General features: G+C 40.4%; 1 pseudogene; it reads right to left on the reverse strand.

The window, feature by feature from the left end:
• Window positions 1-9110: 9110 nt before the first annotated feature.
• LOC110295134 (THO complex subunit 3 pseudogene) lies at window positions 9111-10238 on the reverse strand (annotated as a pseudogene).
• Between the last annotated feature and the right edge of the window lie 4743 nt (window positions 10239-14981).

The following is a 14981-nucleotide window of genomic DNA, read 5'->3' on the forward strand; positions in this document are numbered from 1 at the left end:
TCATAGCATGCCTGAAATAAACTACTGGCTCATTTGCTCCCATGCCAAAGGTATTGAAGTGTGTGTGTGTGTGTGTGTGTGTGTGTGTGTGTGTGTGTGTGTGTGTGTGTGTGCCTGCCTCCTTTTGGAATTTTCCCTCATGAAAATGCACTGATATTTCATAGTGGAGTATAAATATTATTGCTAGCATGACAGCAATGGGTAAATGAAACTATTAAATGGAAATTAATGAGAAAATAGTACCTCTTTAGATTTAGATAGAGTACCTTTACATCTAATTTTGATGGGGTTTGAGTTCTCTGTACACTGTTATCCTTGTTAGTTTTAAAATTTATATTTATTGTTTTTTAATTTAATTAAATGATATTAAATAGCTAGAAAAATATAATTTCATTTTTCTGATAAGCCTTACTGTGTTGATTTTCCTAAATACAAATATTACAGAAAACTATTACGTTTCTGTTTCTGTGCATTAGTGACATTACACAGAATTTGTTTATTAGCTCACAATTCTATAGGCAGAAATCTGCATAGTGTGGCTAGTTTCTGTGCTCAAGGCATCTGAGCCTGAAAGTGAGGTGTCAGCTTCTGATCTCTCCAGTGTTCAGATCCCTGCATGGGTAGGCTGCTTGCTCTGTTCCCTTGCTGGATATCATCTGGGGAATAGTATTCACTCCTAGATGCATCCAAAATCCCTAACTAAATCTCCAGCAAGAAAACAACAGCACATTCCCCTCATTCCATGCTTTGAATCTCAGTCTTCATCTTTTTTTTTAATTGACCAGAGAGGATCACATGCCTTTAAAAGTCCCCTACGGTTAAGTCAGGCCCACAAGTTCATCTCTCTTAAACTCTTATATAATAGCATGAGCAAACCATGGCTTAGACACAGACCAGCGGTTATGTGTAGTGTGTTCTCTAAGATGCATGGAAATCTGAGAGTCGTCTGTGGATTTTATTGAGTTCGTAAAAGAACATAGTAAGGATCCTGAATAATATGACCCAAAGATGCTCTAATGGGGATTAAGTTGTTTAAACCCTCCTTCTTCCAACCCTGTCATGATATTAATCTTTTTTATCATGCATTTTATATATACTTACAATATATTATATACACTTACAACCTATATATGCATAAATACATAGCTACTACCCCTGAGTCAGTTTCCATAGTTTGTGTGTGCCTGGGTTCAGGGCTGGCACTTTGTATCAGCCAATAAGAGAGCTCATTCCTGGGAGAGGCTGATTCTCTCCCAGCAGCCATTAGTTGCTTGTACTCCTTTGTTCCCATGGGACTATGAAATGTACCCACTTTCATGCTGTAGCACAGATCTTTTTTTTTAAAGAATATGGGGCTGCTGGGGGTAAGGGAAGAGTGGAGAGAGAGAGAGCTCATGTCCGGCCAGAGCTCCTATACTCTGGGCAGGCAGACTCAGGAGGGCTGCCAAACGCTTTCCACTCAGCCCCAAGTGGGCATGTAAGCCACTGACCCCACTAGACTTGACGGGGGTGGGCAAGGGGCAGCCCCCGACCGGGGCCCTTGGGCGACACCCTACACCCTGGAGATACATATGGGAGAGAGAGCAGAGAGAGAGAGAGAGAGCTTCCCACGAAGGCAAGAGTCCTAAGTCCTGTGAGTGGCTGGAGCACAGGAGGGTCTTCCATAGGGAGATTAGAAACAGCTCACTAGGAGAAAGTCTATCCCATCTTATGAGCACAGCAGACCTTGATGAACAGAGACAGTCTATGGTTTTAGAGCTTTATTGTAGAAAGGCAGGGGAAAGAGAGAAGGTAAAAGAGAGAGAGACCCGCCATGGCCAAGAGGAGAGAAGTGAGAAAAGAAGAGAGAGAGAAAAGGCTAGATAGAATAAGAGGGAAAGAGCAAGAGGGAGAGAGAGTAAGAGAGTGAGAGGAGAGAGTGAGGTAGGGCCAAACAGCCCCTCTTAGGTGGGCTGTTATCTTGTTGTTGCTATGTAACTGGGAGGAGTTTAGCCTGAAGGTCAGAAGCTTGGGGCATTGTCTACATGACGACTAGCCACAGTTTCTCCTGTGGGGGCTGTGGGGGGCAGTAACTTCGACAGGAGCCAGGAGTCCAGGAGACATGAGGAAATGCTTACCTTCCCACATAGGTGGGAATTACCACCATCAGGTACCGGGGTTCCATACCTCAGCTCGACTGGAGACCAAACTGTGTATAGCCCAGTGCCCCACAGAAGAACATGATTTTAATATTTTCAACAGTTAATATTCAACAAACAGAATAATTATTGTTAGATATATTTCATTGTTATGTTTCCCTTTTCATTTCTGATTTTATTAATTTGGATACTGTCTCTATGCCCTCTGGTTAGTCTAAGGATTTATCTATCTTGTTGATTTTCTCAAAGAGCCAGCTCCTGGTTTTGTTGATTCTTCGTATAGTTCTTGTTTCTATTTGGTTGATTTCAGACCCGAATTTGATTATTTCCTGCCGTCTACTCATCTAGGATGTATTTGCTTCCTTTTGTTCTAGAGCTTTCAGGTGTGCTGTCAAGCGGCTAGTGTATGCTCTCTCTAGTTTCTTTTTGGAGGCACTCAGAGCTATGAGATTTTCCTCTTAGCACTGCTTTCATTGTGTCCCATAAGTTTTAGTATGATGTGTCTTCATTTTCATTAAATTCTAAAAAGCCTTTAATTTTTTTCTTTATTTCTTCATTGACCAAGTTATCATTAAGTAGAATGTTGTTCAGCTTTCATGTATATGTGTGCTTTTCGTTGTTTTTGTTGGTATTTAAGACCAGCCTTAATCAGTAGTGATCTGATAGAGTGCATGGGATTATTTTGATCTTCCTGTATCTGTTGAGGCCTGTTTTGTGACCAGTTATATGGTCAGTTTTGGAGAAGGTACCATAAGGTGCTGAGAAAAAGGTATATTCTTTTGCTTTAGACTGAAATGTTCTATAAATATCTGTTAGATCCATTTGGTTTATAACTTCTGTTAGTTTCACTGTGTCACTGTTTAGTTTGTGTTTCCATGATCTGTCCATTGATGAGAGTAGTGTGTTGAAGTCTCCCACTATTATTGTGTGGGGTGCAATGTGTGCTTTGAGCTTTAATAAAGTTTCTTTTATGAATGTGGGTGCTGTTGCATTTGGAGTATAGATGATCAGAATTGAAAGTTCATCTTAGTAGATTTTTCCTTTGACCAGTATGAAGTGTCTTTCCTTATCTTTTTTTTTTTTTTTGATTATTGGTTCAAAGTTTATTTTATTTGATATTAGAATGCCTACTCCAGCTTGTTTCTTCCAACCATTTGCTTGGAAAATTGTTTTCCAGCCTTTTACTCTGAGGTAGTGTCTGCCTTTTTCCCTGAGGTGGGTTTCCTGTATGCAGCAAAATGCTGGGTCCTCTTTTCATACCCAGTCTGTTAGTCTATGTCTTTTTAATGGAGAATTAAGTCCATTGATGTTAAGAGATATTAAGTACTTGTTGCTTCCTGTTAGTTTTGATATTATTGTTATGTTTATGTGGCTATCTTCTTTTGGGTTTGTTGAAAGAGTCCTTTCTTGCTTTTTTTCTAGGGTGTAGTTTCCCTCCTTGAGTTGGTGTTTTTCATCTATTATTCTTTGTAGGGCTGGGTTTATGGAAAGATATTATGTAAATTTGATTTTGTTGTTTTCTCTGTCTATAGTAATTGAGAGTTTTGCTGGGTATGGTAACCAAGGCTGACATTTGTGTTCTCGTAGGGTCTGTATGACATCTGCCCAGGATCTTCTAGCCTTCATAGTCTCTGGTGAGCAGTCTGGTGTAATTCTGATAGTCTGCCTTTATATGTTACTTGACCTTTTTCCCTTACTTCTTTTAATATTATTTCTTTGTTTAGTGCATTTGGTGTTTTGATTATTATGTGATGAGAGTAATGTAATTTTTTTCTTTTTCTCTTGAGAACTACAAAATTGATCTTTAATATTGGCTTGGTGTCTCTGTTATAATTTTTTCAAACATTGATATTTAAGAAAATGATGAGTCCTATACATGCCTAATTTTTCTAATAGCTATTATAACAAATATACCACCTAAAATAACAACGACATCATGTCAGAGGTGCACAGGATGCTTGTCTGAACATTAACAACAATGGGATCAATTACAGGTTATATTATTTTGGCTTTCTTTAGTCATATCTGACTTCAACCGCTACACAAACTTACTTTCTTCTTTCTTTCTTTCTTTCTTTCTTTCTTTCTTTCTTTCTTTCTTTCTTCCTTTTCTTTTTCTTCTTCTTCTCTTTTTTTTGTTATTATTTTTTTTTGGTTAGATATTTTCTCTATTTACATTTCAAATGTTATTCCCTGGTTTCACCTCCCCATTCCCCTACTCACCAGCCCACCCACTCCTGCTTCCTGGCCCTGACATTCCCCTACACTGGGGCTTAGAGCCTTCACAGGACCAAGGGGCCCAGTCTATTTAGAGTTCTGTAGGCTTCTTGTATGTTTATGAGCATCTCTTTCTTTAAGTTAGGGAAGTTTTCTTCTATAATTTTGTTGAAGATATTTACTGGCGCTTTAAGTTGGAAATCTTTGCTCTCTTCTATGCCTATTATCTTTAGGTTTGGTCTTCTCATTGTGTCCTGGATTTCCTGGATGTTTTGGATTAGGAGCGTTTTGCATTTTGCATTTTCTTTGTTGTGTCAATGTTTTCCATGGTATCTTTTGCACCTGAGATTCTCTCTTCTATCTCTTGTATTCTGTTGGTGATGCTTGCATCTATGACTCCTGATCTCTTTCCTAGGTTTATTAACTCCAGGGTTGTCTCCCTTTGTGATTTCTTTATTGTTTTTATTTCCATTTTTAGATCTTGGATAAAGTTTTGTTCATTTCCTTCGCCTGTTTGATTGTGTTTTCCTGTTATTCTTTAAGGGATTTTTGTGTTCCCTCTTTAAGGGCTTCTAGCTGTTTACCTGTGTTCTCCTGCATTTCTTTAAGGGAGTTATTTATGTCCTTCTTAAAATCCTGTAACATTATCATGAGAAGTGATTTAAGATCTAAATCTTGCTTTTCCAGTGTGATGGTGTATCCATGGTGGGAGAATTGGGTTCTGATCATGCCAAGTAACCTTGGTTTCTGTTCCTTATGTTCTTATGCTTGCCTCCTGACATCTGATTAACTCTAGTGCTACCTGCCTTCACTATATCTGACTGGAGCCTGTCCTTCCTGCAATCCTGGTTGAGTCAGAGCTCCTGGGAGTCAAACTGCCTTTCTTGATACTAATCTTAACTGTCTACTTGATTGGATTGAAAGACACCTGGAAGATGAGTATAGCACCATGTGTTAGTAGAGATGCTTCCAAACATAGATCCTGAAGGTCAAATGTATGGTGTCATCACTTAACTACCTCCTAATATGACAGGATTATTGAGAGTCTCTGAAAGGTAGGAGGTGTGGCCTAATTAGAAGTGCTCACTGAAGTATACAGCCTTGGGGGCTGTATCTTGCTCTGTGGTCTTCCTCTCACCATTTTCCCTGCTTCCTACCCACCAGGATATGAACTCCTCTTCTATATCAAGCCTTTCCCACCATGATGAACTCACACCTGTGAAACTGTAAGCGAAAGTAAATCCTGTGTTTATGTTATGTACATTTGTGTGTGGAGCTTGAAGATTCCAAGCCATTGAATGTATTTTTCTATAGATATTTGCCTCATTGCCTTGAGACATGCTCTTTCACTTAATCAAAGCATAGGGTAGAGGTCGAAGAGTTCTTGGAAACTGTCTGTTTCCACCCTCCAATGCTAGGGACATAAGACACACCTGGCTTTTCACCTAAGAATTCAAACGCAGGTCCTCTGGTCCTCCTGCTTACAAAATTAGCAAGTACTCTCATCTACTGAGCTATCTACCCAACCCAGCACACCTATATACTTCAGTGATAACCACAGTTAACACTTTTCTTATGTATGTGTCCAAGAAAAAAAAATCACAAAAGATGCATATTCATCTCCATATTTCCTCTTTAAATTTAAGTGGTCAATCAGTTAAATCATATTTCTCTTCATCTCTCAGAGCTTTCCTTAGTGACGATTTGAATCTGTAGCACTGTCATAGCTACATACAAGTGGGGCTTGTTCTCCTTCATAGTTGCGTAAGAATTAGCAAGGACATCAACAATGAATCATCCCTGAAACAAAGACAGATTATTATTCCCAGAGATTTTTAAATCCTGGACAGAGCTTGGATCAGATCTATTGTTCTACCTGAGACACCTACTTTTCTTAGGACAGATGGATTCTCCAGGAGTCTCTGCTGTGTGAGAGGGTCAATTAATTTCATTCTCAAAGAGCAACTTGAAGTAACTACCCATAAAGGAAGTGATCTATTTAGACCCAATAGGGTTTCAAGGGGGGTTTGGAAGAGTTCCAAAAAGGAAGGAGAATGAGGAGAAAAGAAAGAAAAGGGAGGGAAAGGAAAATAAGAAAGCAGATTAAAATTAAAATAAAACCTGGCATTCATCTTTGCTTCAGAGCAGGAACAAAGTTCCACCCTCTGATCATTACATCTCTCTCCATAGCAACACGAAAGAAATAATAAGTATTAACTTTTCCACAAAAGATGCATGTCTTTCTAATTATTGCCATTCTAAAAGTCTTAAGCTACAGTGTTTGATCTATGGCTTTAGAATACCAATGCTTTCTTATCTGTTTCTTGTATGAACAAAAAGGCAATGAGACAGCCACTATGTTCATTGTTCTTTGACTAGGACTAGACTTTAAAAAATAGGTTTACATTACTAGTCATAATTCATAGTTCCTAGAGCTCCAGTAAAATTCCCGGATTCCATTTTTCTCCTGAAGTGACAAGCTGCCCACTTTCATCAATTCATATGAGCACTGTAAGCAATGATAACCACCTCAACTTCCATCTGCATTTACTCAGTGTACAGCCCGTGAGCTGACTGCTTTTTCTCGGAGCTCAGTCTGCTGCTATGAAACTGAGAGAGCTCTTACACACAATGTTAATGCTCATGAATTTATGCTAATGCCTTAAGGATGTGGCTATTCACCTTTTAAAATGCAGCCCTCTGTTGTAGAGAGTTCCTGAAAGCATATCACTGAAGTTTGCCCAACTAGGACATCAGGGAAGGAACATTAGAAGGTGCTCAGCAGCAGCTTAACCAGAAGCCTCTGGACTGTGTGAGGCAGTTGCTATTGAGATGAACAGAGCAGAAAAACTACAACAAAGGCCCAATGCCTTGACTCATCTTCCAGGAGATAAACAATATTCCTGTGCCTGGGAGCAGCGTCACTAGCAAAGCCATCTGAACAGGATGCCTCACGTCAGACCAGGCCCTTTGTCCCACTTCTCTGTTGAGCATTCTCTAAGCCTCTACATAATACAGAGGGGAAGCAAACATTCCCCCAGAGAGAAACTATGCTGGCTACCATAGTATTTCTTCCAAGAGATAGTAAATGATTGAATGATTTGGGGTCTCTAGGATGAGGCTCACATGCTAATTTGGGATGGCTGCCATTTCTACCTACACAGGGCAAATTCAGGACTCCAATGATTCCTAGATTTGAACCACATGTATAGGCTGAGTATCAGCTCTTTAGACTATCGTGTCCACTCTAGTCTATAACCCCAAGAGAGCAGGGCAGTAGCCGGTGTCCTTCATCTACACTTGCTACATGGATCTCCTGCACAGGCTGCACAGTTTATGTCAGGCTGCATTCTAGCCTTGCACATCTCTTTGACAGACCTTTACTTTCTACCCACATACTCTTTACAAACATGGACACTCCTGTCTTGGGTTCTGTGTTGAGCTTGGACTATGCTGACCTGGACAGTATTTCATGCCTTCCACATATCTCTTCTCTGGGTAGAGGGGTGGAAGCTAAATGTTCAGTCAACACCAAAAAAGATCATATCCTAAGTATGCAACAGACACCACCTAAAGAGATCAAAGAAGAAGCCATTGGAATTTGACATGACAGACAACAGAACTTTTTTTTTTTTAATGAAAACCAGTTTTATTGAATGTTCAGTTCTCAAAATTGTTTTTAAAAGTCCCATCTCTATGCTACCCTCTCTCTAAACAGGCACTGCCTAAGCAACATGCCCAACAAACTCTGCATAGTAAAGTCCAGAAAACAGGGCATTGCCCTCCCAGAGGGCATGCTATGCTAGTCAGGTAGTGGGTAATCTTGGTTGTCAACTTGACTGCAGCATCTGGAAACACTGAAACCCAACCCAACCAGCAGAAGACACCTGTGAGGGACTTTTCTTGATCCTCTAAGGTGGGAAGACCAACCCTAAATCTAGGACACACACACTGGTGGCAGCCTATATAAAAGGACATGGAAAAAGCAAACTTTAGCTTTTTGACTGTTTGCCCTCACTCTCATTGCCTGGTTCATCTACCCTGCTGCTGAGGCATTCTCTGCTGGCAATCACAGAACCTACTTCTTGAGGATTCCAACATAGACCAACCAATGATCAGCAGCTCTCCAGGAATTCCTCAGTGCTACCAGAGTAGCACTGCTGAGACATCCAGTCTGAACAACTGAACTGGATACTTGGCCTTTCTCTCAGGAGACATCGTAGTCAGACTGACTATCCAGACCACAGCCTATAAGCCACGCTGATAAAATCCCATACACAGAAACATAGATATATGTAAACAGACAAACATATTCTATCAGTTCTGTTCCCAGACAGACAGATATTCTACAAGTTCTGTTCCTTTAGAGAACCCTAAAACAGATCATGACCCATTCTTGCAAAGTCTTCATTAGATAACTGCCAACAGGAAAGAGGGATGGAAACAGCTAACACAAAATCACCGAAACAAAATCCAGGAGGTGGGGCTGGGGTTGGAGCTAAGTGTGAGGCATTTGCTCACCACAGTAAGGGTACCACAGAGAGGGTTAAGGTATGCACATCCTGACCAAAGTTTTTTGTTTGTTTGTTTGTTTGTTTTGTTTTGTTTTGTTTTTAATGACATTTATAAACATTTAGGGTGCCCACAAGTCCAAAAGACTACTTTGAACTATACAAATGGGAGGTCTGTGCCAGCCTCCTCTCCCTGTCAGGTATAGTCCACCTGGCCTCCTCTCTCCTCTCACTGCCCGCCCTCTCAGGAGTCATTGGGAAGCTCAAACAGCTTCACAGTTCCAGCCTCCCGACTGCTCTCATATTTGCCAGCTTTGTCATCACAGGCAAAAGCTAGCAGAGACCTCTTGGGGTGCCCAGCCACAGTGAAAGTAAGGGACTCACACTGCACCTCCCATAGCTTGTCTCCTGTCTCTACTTCAGTTATATCAATGAACTGATTCTCCGAAGACGACGCCAGCATTTTCCCATCATGGCTAAAGCTAAAACTAAGGCTCACAGGTCAATCTAGTCTGGAAAAGCACCACATGGACAATAAATCATCAACGTCCCAGAGACTGACCAAGGCATCTGTGCTTCCTGTGGCAAAGTATTTCTCCATGGGCTCAAACTTGATACAGATGCAGTTAGAAGGATGGGCATTGGTGGACTTCACAGGCTTCAGTTCTGGGTAGCTGAGGATGTTGATACAGCCATTGCCATTGTTCAAGAAGAATATGTTATCGTTGTCCCACGAAATCTCATTGACCTCAAACTTGAATTGCTCCTCCGCTTTGGAGCCGTGCGTCGTGGCATCAATGAAGGTTACAATGTTGTCCTTGTTGCCCACTGCGATGGTCTGCCCATCAGGACTCCAGCAAATGTTAATGTTCTCCCGTTTCATGTTCACAGCGGCAATGCATTTTGTAGTCCTCACATCCCAGATGCCAATGGTTTTATCTCCAGATGAGGTGACAAAAAGGGTCCACGCTATCCCCATGTCCCCGGTAGTTGTTTTCTTTGACCAGCTGGTCCTTCTCCAGCAAGAACATGCTGACAGTCTTGTCGAAGGGCCTGGAGGCCAAGCAACAGCCATCGCAGCTCCAGCCCCCCACCTCCCCATGCCCCGCCACCGCCCCCCCCCCCAGGGCACCTTGGGACTGTGCGCTGGGAACTCTTGCGTCTTGCTGTGTTCTCAGAACAGCTCCTGCATCCTGAGCACGCAAGGAGACCAGCCACTGCTCACAGAGCACCAGGGCGCCAGCCATCGAGCCGGGCCTGCTCTGGCAGAGGGCGGGGGACCCAAGACCACAGTGGGCTCCACCTTGCCTCCCTCTGCAAGGACTGTGCGCCTGAAACTGGAGACTCCCAGAGAACAGAATTTATGACTCATGTTTTCCTACATAGGCCAGATAAAATTTACATTTGTGGTTATTGTCAACAAAGCATTGTACCAACTCTGGAGGCAGTCAAAAAAAAAAAAACCCAACAACAACAAAAACAAAACAAAACAAACAAACAAACCAAAAAAACCTGCTAGTACTGGGGTGGCATGGCAAATGGCATGGGTTCATGAATGACAGTACAACCAGTACTAATTAAGGCAAGGAGCTCTATACTCCTTCAATACAAATAGACTCCAAAGAGCCACAGCAGCATAGGAAGCACTGCAACCTCTTCTTCACAGCTGGGGGATGTGAAAATAGCCAGGAACCATGATTAGTGAATAATCTATCTTACCTGTAACAATCAAAAAATACATAAATATATAAACAATTCCACTTTATCAAGTGCTACCAAAGAAATTATGACACCTCATATAGGTGTGTAAACTTTATAACACTTTGAAAATCAAATTTTTTATCTAGACACTTGCCTGGGAAAAATTTCCCACAGGTCTTGCATATCCTAGAAATGAGGCTGAGGAAAACTTTCAAGCCAGGTTAGCAAGAAAGTTTCCCATGCGTGTATGTAGCTGCAGCCTTTCTCGGTGCAGCTGTGTGACTTGGAAATCTTTGCAATTTAGTTTAGCAAATACTCTCTACAATCTACACTCTACACTCTACACTCTACACTCTACACTCTACACTCTATACACTCTACACTCTAAATTCTATACTCTATGCTTTATATACTCTACACTCCAAACTCTATACTCTACACTCAATACTCTCTACACTCTACACTCTATACTCTACACTCTACACTCTATACTCTATACTCTATACTCTATACTCTATACTCTATACTCTATACTCTATACTCTATACTCTACACTCTATACTCTATACTCTACACTTTATACTCTACACTCTATATTCTACAGTCTATACGCTATACTCTATATTCTACACTCTATACACTCTATACTCTATATTCTACACTCTATAAAATCTACACTCTATACTCTATATTCTATACTCTATACACTATACTCTATATTCTACACTCTATACACTCTATACTCTATATTCTACACTCTATAAAATCTACACTCTATACTCTATACACTCTATACTCTATATTCTATATTCTATACACTATACTCTATATTCTACACTCTATACACTCTATACTCTATATTCTACACTCTATAAAATCTACACTCTATACTCTACTCTCTATACTCTATATTCTACACTCTATACACTCCATACTCTATATTCTACACTCTATAAAATCTACACTCTATACTCTATACTCAACACTCTACACTCTACACTGTATACTCTATATTAAATACTCGCCATTCTGTGTTCGCATTTTCTTGGGACTTATTGTTTGAGGTTTCTAAAATCTGCTATTTTCTTCTCTTTTAAAAAAAGAATCTGTAATTCTTTAGTTGGGGTTACTCACTGGATTAAAGACAACTAATGTCTTATTTCTAGACTGACAGCTAACGTGTAGAGCACTTCTGGATGCCTTACTATGTCAGTAATAGATTAGAAAATCAGAGAATGAAAATCAATTTTGTTTGATATCCATCTTAAAACTTTTCATTGTAGATGAAAAATTTCTATAAAATAATATAAATGTACTAATACTGCATATGTGTTAATGTGGAAATGTCTCACGGATTGTCTCTGTGTTTTACTAAAGCAGGCAATCAAAGTTTAACTGTATGTGCAAACTTCCAGCAATCCGATGGGCTGCTTTTCTGTTTATCGCCCATGATTGTTTAGTCAAACAACAAACAGAGGGTCACTATAAACTACTTCCTGTTCAAAGAACTATAGTTTATTTTTAGAAACAAGCAAATAAGTAAATACATACATAAATAAATAGGAAAGAATATCAAAGAAAGGATTACATTTTTAAAGCAACTCAGAGTGTTATAAAGATTTCATAAGTGTGCATTACACAAATATCCTTGTTATTTTTCTTAGTCATTGTTTTTTTATTTATTTTATTTGAACAGGTTCTAACTCTACAAAATGCCCTTCAAAAGCTATGTAGCTCACTCAAACAGCAGAGTGTTTGCATTGAAAACTCAAGTCTCCAAGTTTCAATCCTGGAAGTCATGTAACAAAAGTCAGCGTGGGGAGGCCCACAGGAACCCTAGCACTGGGGTGACAGGGTTGGGTGAGTTGTTTAGAGCTCACTGGCCAGAAGCCTAGCTACCTGGTGAAGACAGGCTTTATCTCCAAAAATGTGGGCAATTCCTAAGGAATAATGCCTAAGATTATACACACCATATCATACATACAAACACACACACACACACACACATATCGCACACACACACACACACACCCCACAGATACATTTAAGGATTCTTGCAATAGTCAAAGTCAGAACTATTCTCCTGGAATCTAAAACTTTCTTTTTTTTTTCTTTTAATTTTTTTTATTACGTATTTTCCTCAGTTACATTTCCAATGCTATCTCAAAAGTTCCCCATACCCTCCCCCCCACTTCCCTACCCACCCATTCCCACTTTTTGGCCCTGGTGTTCCCCTGTACTGGGGCATATAAAGTTTGCATGTCCAATGGGCCTCTCTTTCCAGTGATGGCCGACTAGGCCATCTTTTGATACATATGCAGCTAGAGACAAGAGCTCCGGGGTACTGGTTAGTTCATAATGTTGTTCCCCCTATAGGGTTGCAGACCCCTTTAGCTCCTTGGGTACTTTCTCTAGCTCCTCCATTGGGGGCCGTGTGATCCAACCAATAGCTGACTGTGAGCATCCACTTCTGTGTTTGCTAGGCCCCGGCACCGTCTCACAAGAGACAGCTATATCAGGGTCCTTTCAGCAAAATCTTGCTAGTGTATGCAATGGTGTCATCATTTGGAGGCCAATTATGGGATGGATCCCTGGATATGGCAGTCTCTAGATGTTCCATCCTTTTGTCTCAGCTCCAAAATTTGTCTCTGTAACTCCTTCCATGGGTGATTGTTTCCAATTCTAAGAAGGGGCACAGTGTCCACACTTTGGTCTTCGTTCTTCTTCAGTTTCATGTGTTTTACAAATTGTCTCTTATATCTCGGGTATACTAAGTTTCTGGGCTAATATCCACTTATTAGTGAGTACATATCATTTGAGTTCTTTTGTGATTGTGTTACCTCACTCAGGATGATGCCCTCCAGGTCCAACCATTTGCCTAGGAATTTCATAAATTCATTCTTTTTAATAGCTGAGTAGTACTCCAGTGTGTAAATGTACCACATTTTTTGTATCCATTCCTCTGTTGAGGGGCATCTGGTTTCTTTCCAGCTTCTGGCTATTATAAATAAGGCTGCTATGAACATAGTGGAGCATGTGTCCTTCTTACTGGTTGGGACATCTTCTGGATATATGCCCAGGACTTTCAAATGCCAATAAAATTTCTTGTAGAGAACAAAATATTGTAATCACATCAGAATATATTTGAAAATAAAATGCATATCCCCAAGTGTATCTACTAGTAAAACTTAAGGAAAACCCTGCTGTAGTGCCACATCTCTTCTTTCCTAAGACTTTTGACAATGCCATTGCTCAGCTAGAGACACAGGGATAACAGGTGGAGAATTATTTGAGCTCTCTAATGGTGACTTGAATTTTTTATGAAGAGATATTGTTCCCCAGGTATTGCTTCCCTCATACCAAACAGTAACAGAAAAGACCCAACTATCAAGGGCACTTCTTACACGGCCTGCTATGGCTTGAAGATGGAATGTAGTGCACAGGTACCTTGCTGAAGATTTAGTCCTAGCTAGTAGCAATAGGAGTGGGATAGAGCTGGAGGAAAGAGGTTGCTGGAAATATGTCATTGGAACTAACCTGCCTGCCTGCCTCCTTCCTCTTCTTCTCCCTCCTCCTTCTCTTCTCCTCCATCCCCCAACTCTCTCTTTACTGTCCTCCATGAAGTAAGTATGGAGCTGCCACATGTCCCTTCCCCCATGTCATTCTATCACACCATGGTCCCAGAAATAGTGTCACCAAGGGAAACAGCCTGATGCCTCTGAAGCTATGAGCCAAGACAATCTCTCCCTTTCTTTTGCTTTTCTTGGGAATCTGTCTCAGCCTCTGGAAATGTGGCTAAGACACCAACCTGTTCAAGTTCTCTGAGGATCATGTAAAGATATGAAAGAAATTTGAACAAAGACATTAGCAACTGACACAAATTAGCTAGACTTTTGTGGTACTAAATGGCAAGTTTCAAGCTTTTTGTACTCATCTTCCTGTAAAAGGCGGAGGCCATTTAGAAATGTAATCCCTGGGAAAATAGTCTTAGAATGTGCAATTCTGTGACTCTCACAAATAAACCACAAATTACATAAAATTAAAAGCAATTTTCTGACTTTTCAGCACTGACCCTCGAATGGATGCATCTTATTCAAAGATCAAATGCTATCTTCCCACCCCACAAATCCAACAAAAATCATTTCTAAACATGAAGAAATCAGACTGTAATGAACATCAGATGTCTAAATAGAAAATAGAAAACACCTGCTTCCTTTTGAAAGGGTGTTTCAGAATTAATTAGAAGGTATTGATTATAAATAAGCAATAACATGGTGGAAATGAAGAGCCAATTCCTTTAGACTGAGATATAGTATTGAGAATCAGTAATATCCAACTGAGTGCCACGTGCACCAACATCACGCTGGCTACAGAGCATAGCTGTGAAGTATTAAATGATTAAATGATTCCACTG

Source organism: Mus caroli, unplaced genomic scaffold, assembly GCF_978045245.1.
Source record: "Mus caroli unplaced genomic scaffold, Mus_caroli_1 scaffold_1, whole genome shotgun sequence".
In the NCBI taxonomy this organism is placed as follows: domain Eukaryota; kingdom Metazoa; phylum Chordata; class Mammalia; order Rodentia; family Muridae; genus Mus; species Mus caroli.